Below are 19,216 nucleotides of genomic sequence, written 5' to 3'. Positions count from 1 at the left end.
CTGTTTTTGAGAAATCAGCAGGATAATGTGAGAATTATAGTCAGTAAATGTCAACATCCATTTGTGTTTCAGACATCATAGCCTTCAAGGATGTTATGTTACAACACAGCCTGTAACACCAGCAACTGTTTCAGTTTGTAACACCATTATGTGAGCTATGTCCCTCCTTTTGTCCCCCTGTCCCCCAGATATGTCAGGCTTTGTCCAGATGTCTTGCAGTAAGAGGTTCAGAGGTATGGTATATCATTATTTAGTGACTTCACTCCTGATATCATCCCAGTGACTTAGCAGACTCCCAGACATGTTATGCAGCAGTGGCCATAACTATGATCCCACTCCCTGGACATTCTGTGGAAATCTGCACATTTGAGAGTTATGTATGTCTGGCCATTGTTAACAGACTGTCAAGATTGTGTAATAGTGCTGTGTGTAAATATTTGTTGGGCTGAGTAGGGAGAGTAGCAGATGTGGGTGTCAGAGATCCTTTTCTATCTGACTGTGCATGCTGCTACAGTTGCTGGTGGTCTATCAGGTGTATATGTTTGTAGGGGCAGACTGAGAAATGACCTGTAACACCTCTGGATTCCCAGTAGACTGTGAGTTGAGACACTAGGTGACTGGCAATCTGGATATGTTTGCTCAAGCAGTCATTATACACTAGAGTTCATTTGGGGTGCTGGCATGTTGCTGTGACTGTGGTGCAGATGAGTGTGGGTGGACAATTTCTCACTGATGTCTGCTTTTTCTTACAGTTACATCCCTGTAGTGCATGATATATGTGCAAATACATGGGTAATTCCCCAGAGCTGATTTGGGGTAGTGTTGTGTTGATCTTACTGTGGTTCAGAAGGTGCTGGGTGAAATGGTTGGCAACTCTCACTGTTTTTCTCTTCTGTTACATGACCGCAGTCATACCTCTCCACTGTCCAGATCTCTAGACAGTGTCCAGGTGCATGGCTTATATGTTTGGTGTGTTCCCTATAACAGTTGTGGGTTACTGACAAATCAGTGCAATGATGTAAGCATTGATATCAGTAAATGATGACAATCATTTGTGTTTCAGACCTGGAATCTATCAGAAAATATATGTTAAATCAAACCATTCTACTGTAGCAGACTTCTATGTGTATAACAGCCATATTTCAAATATGCCACTATTGTTTGTCCTTTATCCCCCCACTTTGTCAGGCTTTTTCCAGATGTCTTGCAGTAAAAGTTTGGTTTTATATAAATATATATATATATATATATATATATATATATATATATATATATATATCAGTACTACGGATATGTATTTTTCCCTTATGTTAAATGACTGTAGTGCATGATATGTTTGTAAAAACATTACAAGGTTATACAGCTCGGATGTTGTAGAGGTATGTTGCTAAGATTGTAGTGCACAGAGTCCTGGATTCAAGACTTGGTAGTGATGACTTTTTTTCCATTCATGTTAAATGACCATAAAGCATGATATGTATGTAAAACCATTACAAATTCTCACAGCTCAGATGGTGCATAGGGTCCTGGGTTAGAGACTTGGTAGGGCTGATTATTTTGCTGCTAGGCAGAACAAGGGCTGATGGAGACAGAGTGATTAAAGCACTTTTAAGTAGATGTAAGTGGGTTTGCATGGTTTTGCATGAAGCTAAGCGATACTAACAGATGGTTAAGTCCTCTTAGCTTCACTTAGCATCGCTTACTCCTGATTACACCCATAATGACAGGATGGAAAGTGGTGAAATGGAGGCAAGCACTGGGTAAAACATTAGGAAAACCAGCTAGGAATGTGCAGGATGGGTATAGGAAACGGCCATAGCTCTACATTTCTTCTGCAGCAACAGCTATGAATAATGTGTAGAATTTTGAATTTACAGCCTCACACCCCATAGGGAGGGGGGTGTTGGTGACAGACATTTGTACAATAATTTGTGAGTAGATTGATTAATTTCACTGTACATGAGGGTGAAATGTGGAGCTATGTATGAGGCAATGATTTTTTTGTGGGACAGATGGCCTTTTTTTAAGGTGAAAATGGGATGTTGGTGAAGGGCTGTAGGTATGTTTGAGGAGGTAGATTGGGTAGGATAGGTTGCATTCACAGACATACAAGACAGCAGACAAGGGTGGTATATGACACATGAGGGGGGGTAAACACCTTTGATGGGGAGGGTGACTGGGAATCCAAAGCCAATGAGCCCCCAAATGGATACAATAGGGCTGAGGACCCCACCCATGGGCAGTCACCACTGCACATTCACAGCCCAAAGGTGGCTGTGCTGGGGGCTGGACAGGAAGGGCAGCCTGCCCCTCGAGGTGTGCCAGGCAGCCCTCCATCTGGTACAGCCATCCATCTAGCACTGTGCATATGATGCTGCGCACCATACCCCGGAACTGGCAGCAGGTGATGGTCTCCTCTCTGTGCCTGGCAGTTCAAACAGAAGGTGGTACAAGACCAGTGGAGGAGGCATTTCCAGGTTGGGTCCCAGACATGCTGAGGCCCAGTGCCATGGCCAGATGAAGCAGGACAGGCAGATCTGCTGGGATCTGCCTTCCCAAACATGCTATGGTGTTGAGGTTTTACAATATATATTGGTTAGTCATGAACAAAACATTTCAAAATTAGTTGTAACAGCATGTGTGGGTGTTCCATTTAACCCCATACAACAGATTTGAAACAGTTGCATAGCAAACAGAACATATGCATAAATGGAACAACAGTATGCATTGTAACAGCATGCCAGTAACACTGATGGCAACAGGCCACCAACAATGGTATTTGAACAAGGTATGTTAACATACACATGCAACCAATCAAATATATGAACAATAATAGAACACAAGTCCCAACATTAGGTTTTTAGAACAACATACCCATAGTATATGAATGCTAATTATCGATGCAGATAAGGGGTGGGGGGAGACAAAAATTCCATTAACAACTGTTTAGGCTTCTATTTTTCACAACAGTACTGCTCAATACTGTATGGGTCTTCCCTCACTTTACATCTACCTATGGAGCATAGCTTCTGTAGCACAAACATACCTGTTAAACTGTCAGCCTGGAATGGTATGGGTCAAACTGTTTCAGCTCTAGGTACACGACTAGAGGGGACTCGTACATGTCGAGTTACATATCTGGCACAGAATGGGTATCCTGCACTGCTGGTATGTGAATGTGCTACTGGCATACTTCACCTGGTTCCTATGTGTGTCCAGGGTTATTGGCAGCAGTGACTGCTGTCATGAAAGCATGACACTTGAGAGACATGTATCGGGAAAAGTGCATGTTGTATGTACCTATCCTGCTGTCATTTGCAGGCATGGGGTTGGACAGTGGAACAGTTGTACACAGTGTATTAGTATACCCTTCATACAGCTACTACTGACATTTCTTTACCTGTAAAGCCTGTGGAGAAAATATCTGTTAACACTACCTGACTGTTTCTACAATTATTTCTGATTCCTTGTGTGTACATATGCACACATCTTATTACCACACCCTGGATTCGAACCATGCCTGGGTGTGCAAAATTAACAAATAAGCTATTGCTTATCACACAGAGCTACTGCTGAGTCTTGTTTGACTGGTGTCTGCCTAATATTCTCTTGTTTAGGCAGTCTGACCTTTTAATCCTGAGATGCATGCATGACAGATAGTTAGTGTCTTCTTCTTTTTTTTCGTTTGGCTGTTCCCATTAAGGTTTGCCACAGCTGATCATCTGTTCCCATTTCTTCCTGTCCTCTGCATCTTGGTCTGTCACATCACCCACCTGCATGTCCTCTCTCACCACATCCATAAACCTTATTTGAGGCCTTCCTCTTTTCCTCTTACCTGGCAGCTTCATCCTTAGCATCCTTTTCCCAATATACCCAGCATCCCTCCTCAGCACATATCCAAACCAACACAATCTCGTCTCTTTGGCTTTGTTAGTGTACTATGCATTAATCCTTTGAAATACTACAAACTGGACAGCAAGGGTTAAAACACGGCAATGCTGCATGGGACACACTGTGATGCATTACACATTACTATTCAGGGTTCAGAGCTTAGTGCAGTCTATATTTCATATTTCATTTATATCTTGTTTTACAGCTCCACAATCTACAGTTTTTCTTAACAGTTGGTTCTCAGAACAACCTCAGTTAATGCATGCTGTCAAACACATATTTGCTGTGGATAACCTATATACATTCTATTTCTACAACTACATACCGGAGTAAATACAGCAGTTTTTGGTATTGATCTTTATTACAGTGACATGACACAGTGCTTTAATACTACATATCCTGTAGATCAATATTAGTCAGACAAACTTTATTTATTCAGTTAACACAGTATCAGTATACCTACTGGCAGCAATCAATGTACTTCTTAGTTATTTGCACTATATACTGCAAGATAGATTTGTACTCATCAGTCTGTTGGAGCAGCCTTAACAGTCTGTTGACATGGGCTTTGACGTTGCTATCCCTCTCTGCTGCAGCTGTAGGGAAAAAAAACAAACATTATGCATACCTGTCTATCACATACTCAGGCTAGACTTTGGTACAAACTACTTGATACTGATACTTACACACTACTGGAGCATTCCATGCCTGTGCATCTTGGATCCACTGGGCCAAGGGTGCCCAATTCCTCTGCTTTAGGTCAGCATAATGATGCCATACCCGCTCATCAGTTTGGGGGATGCCAGTAGCACTGGTGAGATCGCATGCGAGAAGGTCCCAGGCCTCCACTTTGTATTGTGAGCTCTGGTACTGGCCCTGCAGCAGTCTCTCATGGTTTTCTACAAGGAGTCCAGCCATGACCCTGGACTCCTGAATGCCCCAGAGCTGCACCCAAAAGCATGCTCCTCCACCAACGCACAACATAGTACCTGCACAGATCAACTACAATAGGTTCTGGCTGTATTCCCACCTGTGTAATTTAAATAAGGCCATATTCCCACCCTTTGCTGTCATTCGACCATTTTGAAAATGCTAAGCTCAGCTAAGCAGTGCACAAATCTGCTAAGCTGAGCTGACTGCTGCTTAGTATTTACATCTAAGCAATGCTTAAACCAGCTAATCAGAGCTGACCACTGCTAACCATTGCTCACTTTTCATTTTAAAAAAATATCAGAATTATGACATCATTTATTATTACTGACATACTGTTAAGTGTATATGATTTACTTTACATGACATCCCTCTATGTACTTTAATTACATTACATTGGGGTGTAACTATGCAGTATGGGACACTTGTGTATACATGGGTGATTTCACATGTTATATTCACTCACACTTGCATGTTGAACCAGCTACATTACACTGGTTAACAAATATCACTTACTACATAATTTAAAACAAAAAAGATAATTTTAACAATGCTTTCCCATGTAAAAATAAAGTGCCTGTCTTGGCACTCAAACCATGAACATCTGCCTATAAAGTCAGTACTCTAACTACTACACTATCTCATCATTATGATTTTGGCTGCATATTTTTATTTATCTCCTATGGGATGCTTAAGCAATGCTGGGCAGAGGGTCATAATGTGCAAACCCACTCAGCTATGCTTAAATATACCTTAGAATGGAAAGAAAAGGGAAATTAATAAACCCCCTTTATTTACATGTATCAGTACTCCTTGTCAGTCACAGTAAGGGCAATTGTAAGAGGACACATAGGGACAGATTTTAAATATTGCTCTTACAAACTTAGAAAGTTGATAGAATAATAGATTTTGCATTAGCATGCCTTTTCTGATGGATGTGGAGTCTTAAACTAAAATGTTTGTCATTATTTAATGACTCCACTCCTCTGCTGTTTGCCAGGTAGGGACAGATATTTGGAGAAACACACCAAAAACATGAGACAACATTCTTCTCAACTGTACAGATGTTTGCAGAATGTCCAGCTTATTGCCTCATAGCTTTGGTCCATTTCTCATATGACTGTGGTTTTCTAGCAAGTCATTGGCAAATCACTCAAGATTTATATCAGACATTAATGACAGACATTTGAGTTTCAGACTTCATACCCTTCAGAAAATTTGTGCTAATGCAAAACCTGTTATTCTATCAGCTTTCCAAGTTTGTAAGAGCAATATTTAAAAAGAGTCCCTATTTTTGGGCCTTTGCCCCCCATTATTTATGGCTTTGTACAGATTTCTTGCTCATGGAGGTTGAGAGGTATGTGAGGCAGGCATCTGAGCATTCTGCGAAAACCTGTACAGTTGAGGGGTATGGCTGTACAGCTCTTTTGCAATGCAGGGAATTTGTGACAGTACCTGTCACACACCCCCTGCATTGCTTCCTATTTGAATAGCTGCTTTCAGTGTCCACAGACACCAAAAGCACCTGGAAAGTGCTGTACAGCACTTTGACAATGCAGGGGGCATGTGGCAGTACCTGTCACACACCCCCTGCATTGCTTCCTATCAAGACTTCCTGCTTTCAATGTCCGCGGACACTGAAATCACTTGGAAAGTGCCATACAGCACTTTTAATAATGCAGGGGCTGTGACAGTACCTGTCAAACACCTCCTGCATTTATTTCAGGATCTCCTGTTTATTTTAGTGTCCGTGGACACTTTTTACTATCATATTTGATTTCAGTGTCCACAGACATTGAAATGCATTTAAAAAGTGCCATATGGCACTTTCTGAATGCATGGGACATGTTATATGTGCATGCACTACTTAAACAAGCCCCCTGCACTCAGTAATGTTCGTGTCTGCTTAGCCTTAGCAGTAGTGCACCTTCATGAATATGCAAGGTGCGCTGCTGTTAAAGCTATGTGGAAATGGACACGGTACACTCCGTGCAGGAATAGCACTATTTCTGCATGGAGTTTATTGAATCCTGGGGTGAGTCTAATTCCAAGGCATGAATGAGAAGTGCAGTAATAGCAGTATAGTGAAAAAAAGATAATTTGATAGAATATAACATTATGAGCTATAATTACTTAATAGCAGTTAGGGTGAATTAAATGTGTGCTGAGAACTCAGTACAGTAGCATGCAGTTAGGAAAACAAAGAATGTACCTGGGGGAATCCCAGAAAGCAGCCCTGTCAAAGAGTACAAGGTTTGAAACCTTTTTGCTGAAGAAAACAAAATACAAAGAACTGAAAGCAGAAGTTCTCACTGGTGAACAGCACATGCATCCCCTCCTGCCAGAGAGACAAGTGAAAGTGTACCAATGAAGCTTGGTAAGCTGCTGATAGAAAAGGGAAGTGCCAACACTAAAACAATAGTCAGTGACAGGTGTACATGCCCTAGTGTTGTTTATAGAGAAAAGACATGCTAAAACTAAATAAAAGCCAGTGAAAGTTATAGATGCCCTGGTGTTGTTTCGAGACAAGAGGCATGTTAAAACTAAAACAATAGTCAGTGAAAGGTGTACATGCCCTACTTTTGTTTAAAGAGAAAAGACATGCTAAAACTAAAAAAAGGCCAATGAAAGTTATAGATGCCCTGGTGTTGTTTCGAGACAAGAGGCATGCTAAAACTAAAACAATAGTCAGTGAAAGGTGTACATGCCCTAGTGTTGCTGATAGAAAAGGGAAGTGCCAACACTAAAACAATAAGTTCAGAAAAAACAAATTTCCCCCAGTGCTATGGTGAACTGTCTCAAAAGTAATGTGCAAAAACAAAGACAGCAAGTTCACCTAAATGGCTTCTTAAATCCAATATTGCCCACAAAGAGATTTTGGTCCAAAGCTCAATCTCTGTTTAATAAAACAAATAAATAAACAAACAAATAAAAAAGAGAATAAAAGTCCCTAGGAGTCCATAGGATAAGCGCTTTCGATAAAATCTTCTTCAGATCGTGATGTAGAAATGGGACTAATGTTCATGTTAACCAAAAATAAGTAAAAAAAAAAATATGTCCGGAATTGAAAACTCCTGGAAATAATTATGTTAAGTCCACAGTACCAGCTATTAGATGTGTTTCAAAGGCTGTGAACCTTAATATCAGCCAAAAGGTAAATGATACATAGTCAACCTACACAAACGTCCACAATGAGTTGAAAATATTAGCATGAACACAAAAATAGATCCATTCGTTGCTTGGTTCAATTCCAAACAAAGTCGTCCGCGAGGTAGGCCCAATGTCTAGAAATTAGGACTTAAACAGGAACAGATAAGGTTGGCCCCAAAACGATAACAAACACTTGGAAATAACAAACAGTAAACCAGCTAACATCCCCGAAGTAGTAGAAGATGAAGCACATAAAGACCAAATGATCCAGGTTAAACTGAAGCTACAGAAAAGATGTTGCCGACATACCAGGCGTCCCCAGCGTGTACAGAGTCATTGTTTTATGACATGTGTATATATTCAGTTAATTTAATTTTGAGTAATATGCCTTTAAATATTTTCTTATATAAGACCAGGATGTTGGGGCTGTTTAACAATTCATTATTTGTGATTTAGCACTGATGAAGGCTTGATATAGCCGAAACCGGTTTGCCTTGGACATTTTGCCATGGATTTTTTTCATTAATAAATTAGTTTTAGCTGAATTACCATTGTGCTGGTCCATTTTTGGAAGGTGTTTTTGGTTTGGTTTGGACCATGCACTCAGTCCCCTTTGCGTGTGTTTGGTTTGGTCTGACTGTTCTCTGTACACGCTGGGGATGCCTGGTATGTCGGCAACATCTTTTCTGTAGCTTCAATTTAACCTGGATCATTTGGTCTTTATAGCAAATAATTGGCAAATCACTCAAGGTTTATATCAGACATTAATGACAGACATTTGAGTTTCAGACTTCATACCCTTCAGAAAATTTGTGCTAATGCAAAACCTGTTATTCTATCAACTTTCCAAGTTTGTAAGAGCAATATTTAAAAAGAGCCCCTATTTTTGGGCCTTTGTCCCCCCATTATTTATGGCTTTGTACAGATTTCTTGCTCATGGAGGTTGAGAGGTATGTGAGGCAGGCATCTGGGCATTCTGCGAAAACCTGTACAGTTGAGGGGTATGGCCGTACGGCTCTTTCACAATGCAGGGAATTTGTGACAGTACCTGTCACACACCCCCTGCATTGCTTCCTATTTGAATAGCTGCTTTCAGTGACCACGGACACCAAAAGCACTTGGAAAGTGCTGCACAGCACTTTGACAATGCAGGGGGTGTGTGGCAGTACCTGTCACACACCCCCTGCATTGCTTCCTATCCAGACTTCCTGCTTTCAATGTCTGCGGACACTGAAAGCACTTGGAAAGTGCCATACAGCACTTTTAACAATGCAGGGGCTGTGACAGTACCTGTCAAACACCCCCTGCATTTATTTCAGGATCTCCTGTTTATTTTAGTGTCCGGGGACACTTTTTACTATCATATTTGATTTCAGTGTCCACAGACATTGAAATGCATTTAAAAAGTGCCATATGGCACTTTCTGAATGCATGGGACATGTTATATATGCATGCACTACTTAAACAAGCCCCCTGCACTCAGTAATGTTCGTGTCTGCTTAGCCTTAGCAGTATTGTACCTTCATGAATATGCAAGGTGCGCTGCTGTTAAAGCTATGTGGAAATGGACACAGTTCACTCCGTGCAGGAATAGCACTATTTCTGCACAGAGTTTATTGAATCCTGGGGAGAGTCTAATTCCAGGGCATGAATGAGAAGTGCAGTAATAGCAGTATAGTGAAATAAAAAGATAATTTGATAGAATATAACATTATGAGCTATAATTACTTAATAGCAGTTAGGGTGAATTAAATGTGTGCTGAGAACTCAGTACAGTAGCATGCAGTTAGGAAAACAAAGACTGTACCTGGGGGAATCCCAGAAAGCAGCCCTGTCAAAGAGTACAAGGTTTGAAACCTTTTTGCTGAAGAAAACAGAATACAAAGAACTGAATGCAGAAGTGCTCACTGGTGAACAGCGCATGCATCCCCTCCTGCCAGAGAGACAACTGAAAGTGTACCAATGAAGCTTGGTAAGCTGCTGATAGAAAAGGGAAGCGCCAACACTAAAACAATAGTCAGTGACAGGTGTACATGCCCTAGTGCTGCTGATAGAAAAGGGAAGTGCCAACACTAAAACAATAAGTTCAGAAAAAACTAAATTCCCCCAGTGCTATGGTGAACTGTCTCAAAAGTAATGTGCAAAAACAAAGACAGCAAGTTCACCTAAATGGCTTCTTAAATCCAATATTGTCCACAAACAGATTTTGGTCCAAAGCTCGATTTCTGTTTAATAAAACAAATAAACAAACAAATAAAAAAGAGAATAAAAGTCCTTAGGATTCCACACGATAAGCGCTTTTGATAAAATCTTCTTCAGATCGTGATGTAGAAATGGGACTAATGTTCATGTTAAATAGTGTACCTCTATGTAGCCATCCAATCCATGTATACTAATCCCAGACACACGTATCTTCGTTCATCACAACAATTGCAAGAAGCGTATATAAGCGCTTTTCAAAAATATCTTTATGGTGTGCAGAGTAGCTATAAGTGCTTCTACATAGATATGTTCATCACAGCAATTGCAAGAAGCATATATAAGCACTTTTCAAGAATTTCTTTATGGCATATAAAATATCTATGAGTGCTTCTATGTAAATCTTGGATGAAAAAGGTCATTATTTTAAAAGGATCATTAGTGTCCTTTATGAAGCTGCTGATATTTACCTAGATATAAACAAGTAGAGCAGAAATAGCCTTCTTGTAAATTTGAGTTGGAATCATAAAGCATCATAAATTTATGTAACAGCTTGCAATATCTCAAAGTTATTCCAGCAGTGAATAAATACCCTGTATAGTTGTCATAAGGGGCTTTAACACTGCAAGTTGTTACATAAATTTATGATGCTTTATGATTCCAACTTGAAAAGCGCTTATATACGCTTCTTGCAATTGCTGTGATGAACGTATCTATGTAGAAGCACTTATAGATACTCTGCACACCATAAAGATATCTTTGAAAAGCGCTTATATACGCTTCTTGTAATTGTTGTGATGAACGAAGATACGTGTGTCTGGGATTGTGCCTACATATGACCATTCATAGATAAACTATATACTATAAGGAAATTCTGAAAAGCGCTCATAAGCAAAGAATTGATACAATATGTAATAGTATCATTACTTGGTTTTTGTTCAAGTTTGATATTTGAATATAGGATCGCTAACAAGAAACTTTAGCTGTATTTTTATTGACCTATGATTGGAAAAGAAAAGTACTTGACGTTGTATATACAAATTAGGTGAAATGATGACTCTGAAAGACTGGCTACCATTATTATTTTTTCTTTGCGTATACTATTTGAATGGCGCATTATTCAATTTAAATTCTTTGGTTACATCTCCTATCAAGGGAAAAGCCCATATATACTATAAGGAAATTTTGAAAAGCGGTCGTAAACAAAGAATTGAAACAATATGTAATTGTAACATTACTAGATTTCTGTTCAAGTTTGATATTTAAATGTAGGGTCGCTAACAAGAAACTTTAGTTGCATTTTTGCTGATCAATGCTTAAAAGTATTTGACGCCTTATATGCAAATGAGGTGAAATTAAGACCCTGAGAGACTGGCTATCAATATCTTTTCTTTGTATGTGCTATTTGAGTGGCGCATTGCTGAGTTAAATTCTTTGATTACACCTCTTATGAAGGGAAGAGCTTAAAAGATGCTTGGGAGCGAATGGGCATCTTGATTTATTGTTACTTACTTATTTGAATTTGCTGATAGGTTGAGTGTATAGCTTATTTTGCATATAATGATTGACATCTAGAAAGGCGGGAAACGGAAATTTTTGAAATTATATATGCAAATAAGGTGGGGTTACATTGCAAAGGATTGGCTTAAAGGAACATCTTAGTATACATGAATTGGATGGCTACATAGAGGTACACTATTTAACATGAACATTAGTCCCATTTCTTCATCATGATCTGAAGAAGATTTTATCGAAAAAGGGCTTATCGTGTGGACTCCTAGGGACTTTTATTCTTTTTTATTTGTTTGTTTATTTGTTTTATTAAAAAGAGATCGAGCTTTGGACCAAAATCTGTTTGTGGACAATATTGGATTTAAGAAGCCATTTAGGTGAACTTGCTGTCTTTGTTTTTGAACACTAAAACAATAGTCAGTGGCAGGTGTACATGCCCTGGTGTTGTTTATAGAGAAGAGGCATGCTGAAACTAAAACAATAGCCAATGAAGGGTATACATGCCCTGGTGCTGTTTCCAGAAAAAAGGCATGCTAAAACTAAAACAATAGTCATTGACATATGTACATCCTGAGTGTTGTTTCTAGAGAAGGGAAGTACCAACACTAAAACCACAGTCAGTGACAGGTGTACATACACTAGCATTGTTTCTAGAGAAAATGCATGCTAAAATTAAGATAATAGCCAGTGAAGGTTATACATGCCCTAATGTTGCCCCTAGAGAAGAAGCATGCTAAAATTAAAACAATAGCTAATGATGGGTGTGTATGAGTTGTTTCCAGAGAAGGGAAGTAGCAACACTAAAACAATAGCCAGTGACAGGTGTAAATGCCCTAGTGTTGTTTCTAGATAAGAGGCATGCTAAAACTAAAACAATAGCCAGTAATGGATGCGCATGCCCTTGTGTTATTTCTGCTGAAGGGGACTAGCTACAGAATGAGTTCAGGTCAAAATTCACATATTCCTATTTGTTTTGGTGGCAAAAATCTGAAAGAATAATTATGTACATATTTTCACAAATTATTATTTTATTTGTCAGATATGTAACAAACACAGGAATTCTACTCATACTAAACTTTTCTTATATAACAAGTTCATAATTATAAAATATTGCATTCTTATAGTATTCTACTACTAATAAACAAAAGCTGATTTATCCACTGTTCATTTGAAGACCCAAAATCTAAACCAGTGAAATATTAAAATACCTGCAAACATGAGCAGTACTGTAATGTTCAAAGAGGGCATCAATGCAGTCACAAGAAGGTATCCATTGTACATCAGCTACTTGTGAGACAAGGAAAGCAAATCAGTTGTTTCTATGTGAATATTCTGATCTCAGAATACTTCACTTACTCAGTGCTTAACATTGTTACTAGATTGAATAAATGTGTCCCAGCCTGGGGACATGCTCTTATCCATAATCAGTAAGGAAACTGAATCGATACATTTATGAGAAGCAGTTTATGACCATGACTAGCAGAAATCTCCTTCTAATTTCACATCGTTGGCACACTTGTGCACATATGTAAATAGCTCTTCAGCTGTAATGATTGCTTTATTTTCCTGCACTGCGATTTATAGAGTTTGCAATGTGTTTTTCAAAGGATTATAAATGTGCAATGAATACCTTTACACATGTATATGTTTAAGATGTGAGCAGCATATATCTGAGTATTAATTATGTACTGAAATGCTGTCACCAGTTTATGTATGCAGTCTATATATTTGCTGCTGCCTTTGATCTGAGTCCTGACTGAAAAGCAACTTTGGAAAATATCATTTGCCTTTTTACAAAAAAAAGAAAAAGAAACAAACAAACAACAGAAAGAAAGCAAGCTTTGGTTCCTGTTCTTCTACCTGGACAACCAAAAGACTGCATCAGCATCGGGTATGGCGGAAGGTACCGTACTTTAATGTATCATTTAAAGGACAGCATGCCTATCCAACACAGCTCCCCACTTATGCCAGTCAGATGCTACTAGTTTTTTTTGTTGTTTTGTTTTTTTTGGTAAAACTTCAGACTGACTCTGAGTGGTAGTTGACACAGGGAAGGAATGTAGTGTGTGGGAGATCCTTTTTATCTATGATGTCTGGGATGTGTTTTGTAATTACTGCACTTATATGGTCACTTTTATTTAGGTTTCATGCATTTACTAGAGAGCAGGAAGGATGGGGTTCATATGGGGTTAGTTCTGATGATTCTCTCAGGAGAAGAATTAGTATGATGATAGTAGATTCGGACAGATACTTGTATAGTTTTAGGGGATATTTCATCATTGCATATGGACAAGCAATATGAACAAGTAAGGTGGCAAGTGTGCAAATAGGTTGGAGCGAATTTTGTATAAGATGACTTGGAAATATATGAAGTCATATAAAGGTAGTGGTTTTGTGGATCATGGGAACATGGAAATAATATTAACGTGCAGGCTAACAATTTGCCTCAGCTGCAGGTAGGTGACTCTGCCATGGCCAAAACTGGTTCCTCAGACCACTCATCTGGTGTAGCACCTATAGCCAATATGGATCAGGGGTCTACTTCCTCTGCAGCTGTTGGGGTCCCCCTAGGTGGGCAAGGGAGAACCACTCTTGTTGGTTCTGGGAGAAGGACAGAGAAGTCTTTGGACTCAGATGAAGTCTGAGTAAATATTAGGATGAAAGCATCTAATTCATTTATGTTGTGTAATAAATTCAAATTCGTCATGGATGTATCCTAGTTGTAACTTCTTATTTTATCATTTTATAGTTGAGTAGAATATTATTTAGTGCTGGACAAGCAGATGCATTGGATGTTGGATAATTTTATAGGTGATAAGAAGCTGTGTATCTATTAGCTGATGGGCTAGTTCTAACCAATTTAGGATTTTTAGCACTATACCGTGATGGGTTCTGAACTGCGGTGGTGGTGCTGCGGTAGCGTTGTCACCTCACAATAAGACGTTGTTCTGTTCGATTCTCAGCTAGAGCGTCTCCTGTGTGGAGACATGCGTGAATGGGCGTACCTTTGTTGAAGGTTGTGCGTCAGGGCCGGGAACTCGGCACGTAAAAATCTACTGCCAATCATTAGCAGACCGGAGTTCCACTGTGGCGACCCCTAACCGGGAAAAGCTGAAAGACACAACAACAACAACAACAACCGTGATGGGTTCTGAAAAGGGTATTTGCTGCAAATTTAGCAGCTTTGTTATAGCATTGTTCAAGTTTTGATTTTTGTGATGCCTAAAAGTTAGTAAGGATGGAAGCAGCATGAAGAAGTATGTGAGGAGCTAAGTATGGCAACTGCAGCTTTACTTGAGTCAGTGAGAAAGTTTTTGGCTCTGGAAAGCATCCCAAGTTTTTGTTGAGCTTTTCTTATTCAATTTTGTATGTGAGTATTGAATTTAAGATTATTATCCACTATCATCCCTATTAATTTGCTATAAGAAGTGACTTCAATAGTTGTGTTGAACTATAGAAGGTTGGGTTAAGGGAGAGACCTAATGAGGACATTTGAAGTAGATGCTTTGCTATAACAGACTGTGTTGAAGGTTTTAGACAAGTCTAGAAATAAGGAGGAGACTAGTTTGCTGTTATTTCTAGTTCTACTTACAGTATCTATAAAGATTAGAAATGCAGTGTTGGTATTACAGGATAGACTGAAGCCGTGTTACATGCAGGATATGAGTTCTTCCTGCAGGAGATAGTGTAGCAATTCTTTTGAACACATTTTTCAAGTATTTTGGAGAGTGGGGATAAGACTGCTATAGGTCTAAAGTCAGTAATGTCTGTTAAATTTCCTCCTTTGTGCAGAGGGCAATGTGTGATTTATTCCAGAGAGTATTTGGGCTTGTAATCGTTTTGCATTCATAAAATATGTGTACATGCTGAAAATCTTTCATCCATAACAGTGTATAAACACATTTATTTTATAATACAGTACACAGTAACCACAGAGTTACAGAGTTAAAGCCATCAAGTTATTACCAGGAAACATTGACAGAGCCTGAAGCTTGGTAGTTTACTTAGTTGTTCTGGCTATATACTGGTAAATTAACATAAATCACTGAAAGTCACTTTCATCAATCTTCATAATATATATATATATATTTATTTATTTATTTTTTTTGCAGAGGACCTTACCTTCGATACTCCTACAACTCACCAATAACAACTCTGTGTTTGTGCAACACAGAGGTAAAGTGCAGGCTCCACTGTTTCTGAATGTTTTAGCAAAATTACTTCAGCAGCAATTGAAAATGCCTTTGTATACCTGACTGACTGCCTTATTTTTCTACATATTGTATGGAAGTGCCTTGCATTGCAAAAGTAGCAGTACATGTAAAAAACTGGGGATTCATACCTTTAGAAATCCCCCGCATTACACATATCTGTCTCATTAAGGCTCTTTGGGCTTATTGTCACCTTAGCACACTATTCTTTTGGGTTGGCTTATTCAGGTCCTATTCAGTTGATCAATCATACACATGATCAAGTAACAAAACATGGAGAACAGAAGAGCAAACACTCACAAAATCGAACAAATGCTGACGTTTGTATGTAGGAGATCAAGCACAGTAGGGGTAGAGATTTTTTGCGTAAAATTCAGTGCTGTGGTTGTTCACACTTGTGGCAGATGTTTTTTATTTGACTATCTGTATAGTTGATCAGCTGAAATAGAGCCATTCTGCCCTTGTAAATGAGAAGTTTAATATGCCATGTGAAACAGATGGGGCAGGATGGTAATGATACTGTGTAGGATGCATTCATATAATTAAGCAATAACCCACGTCTGGGTGTGGGTAATGCTAGATTTACCCACAGTTGGCGTGGTTTGGTCATGAGGGTGAAGCCCAAGTGGGCTAACAAAGACAACTATGTGTAAATCTAGCATTACCCACACCCAGACGTGGGTTATTGCTATTATACAATGAAATTATTTAAGAAACAAAAATACTTAACTTTTCTTAAATAATGCCTTTGTATAATACCTGTGTGGTGCCCTTCCATGGTTTTCCACTATCCTGGGGCTTTTTCTGATGTACTGCTCATGTGTATGCTTACGCAGTACATCAGAGCTGCGTTGAGGAAGCAACTGAGAAAGGAAGATCTCTGTTGCTTTTTTAAAGTTGTCTCTCTATGTTAAATGAGTTTAACATAGCGAGATATCTTTAAAAAAAGCAACGGAGAAAGGAAGATCTCCGTTCCCTTTTTTAAAGCTATCTCATGATATTAAACGTGTTTTACATAATGAGGTATCTTTAAAAAAAGCAATGGAGAAAGGAAGATCTCTGTTGCTTTTTTTATAAGATATCTCGCTATGTTAAACATATAACATAGCGAGATTACAGCAACGAAGATCTTCCATTCTCCGTTGCTACCTAACAGAAACAAAAAAAATCAAAACTTATACTAATGGAAAAAGTCCAGGTGACCAGAACTTTTTCCATTAGTATAAGTCGGATTTACAATGGGCACGCTGGTTGGGCTGGCCAATCAGCATTCACGTTTTTGAATACTAATTGGCAGTCATTGTATATTAGTGTTTTTTCCATCTACTTTAATTCTGTTGAGAGATAATGCATATTTTTTTCTGAATCTTTTCTACTATGAAAGTCTTTTCAGTGTCTTACACCAAGCAGAGATGGAAACCTGCAAATATGATAACAGTTGCTGAGAATTAATTATGATAGCAGTTAAATAACCAAAGTAAATTATACTTGCCAGCTTAATACTTCACACGTGTATCACATGCACAGCTTGGCCACCTATATGAAGAATTGGGTATATGAGGTTTATCCATATGGTAGCAGGTGGTATTGTGTGAAGTACAGCTTCCTGCTCTGTCAGTCAGCCTTGTAGTATCAGGCTAGGCCTTTGTATGACTTGCATTGTCCATTTTGGCCATTAGCAACATCAGGGCCCAGCAGTTGCTGCATGAAATGTTCTTGCTGTGTTGACCACAACAATGGGAATGTTTCTTGCTGCTACAGGCACCCTGCTGCCTAGGAACAGGCACCATATAGATGCGTACTGCATCACAGAATAACTTTCTGCCAAATGCTGTGGAGCAGAGCGGGCTAGTCCAGTAGGATGCAACAAGGTGTAAGATAAATCAACATGCATGAATAGTATACATATGGATAAGGTACATCTGCTCCAGTACATCTGTCTTCTTTGATGTCTTACCATTCCAATCACTATGGTGATTTTGTCCACATCTTTGTGTGAGTCTTGCATGCTTTACAGATGATATTTTATAGCAATGCTACACTTTTCTGAGCAGATGTCCTGTCAGGAGTACAGCATACAGAAAAATGATTTTCTTTGGTATACACTATGGCCCCTCCATTTTATGTGCATTGCCTTGTAGAAGAACATAAACAAACAAACAAACAAAAAATGCTTGTAGAAGAATACTATTCTATCCTGAGTTTTGGAGTCATATATGTTAAATACTACACTACTTAGTATAAATAAACAACTGTTGCACGCTATTTTTCTGGAATGCTTTCCATCCTTTCCTATATGCCATATTGCTGACACGGAGAACTGCTTTTTAACATGTGCTACTGAAGTAGGTGCACTGAAGCAGGAGTACAAGGGTATGTATGTATGTGTGTTGACATGATGCACAATGCCCATTGGAACTATATAGCTGTTATCCCTTCCTTTGTGTATTACAGCTACAAAACTGCAACAGAATAGAGCCATGTCCTGTATATTCGGAGTGTCATGCAAACAAGGCCAACAGGGATTAAAACACTGCATTATGGCAACAGCTTCCATGGAGTACAAAGGGCAAATTACATGCACATACTGTGCACTGTGTTGGAACAGGAAGTGAGGCAAACTCAGTGCATATATTTCAACAATTGTTCTTATCACTATTAAGCCTCAAGTCAGTCTGAATCTATTGAAGAAATCACACAAACAAATATAAACACAAACATTCATACATTTATGTGTGTGTGTGTGTGTGTGTGTGTGTGTGTGTGTGTGTGTGTGTGTGTGTGTGTGTGTGTGTGTGTGTGTGTGTGTGTGTGTGTGTGTGTGTGTGTGTGTGTGTGTGTATATATATATATATATATATATATATATATATATATATATATATATATATATATATATATATATATGGGTCTAGGACACATGCTCGACTAGCATATGTCTGGATCAGAAAACATCAAACACACATACACGACAGCGCTTAACATCGAAAAGCACTTCTGTGTATGTGTACTTCAAAAAAAAAAAAAACCTACGTTTCTGCCCCCCTACTTTAATAATCTCACTCTGAGATCGCACTACAGTGGGGAAAAGGGAATTTTCCCTTACCTGCACTGTAGTCCGATCTACGAAACAGGCACACATACACGGAAGTGCTTTTCAATGTTAAGCGCTTTCGTGTAGGTGTGTTCGATGGTTTGTGATTCGGACATATGCTAGTCGAGCATGTGTCCGGATCCCAGATATATATATATATATACATATATATATATATTTGTGTGTGTGTGTGTGTGTATGTATATCTACTTCACTTCACCGAAATCCC

The sequence above is a fragment of the Protopterus annectens genome, chromosome 7.part0 (genome assembly GCF_019279795.1).
Source record: "Protopterus annectens isolate FY-2018-M chromosome 7.part0, PAN1.0, whole genome shotgun sequence".
NCBI classification, from domain to species: Eukaryota; Metazoa; Chordata; order Ceratodontiformes; family Protopteridae; genus Protopterus; species Protopterus annectens.
This window is presented reverse-complemented; position numbering follows the sequence as displayed.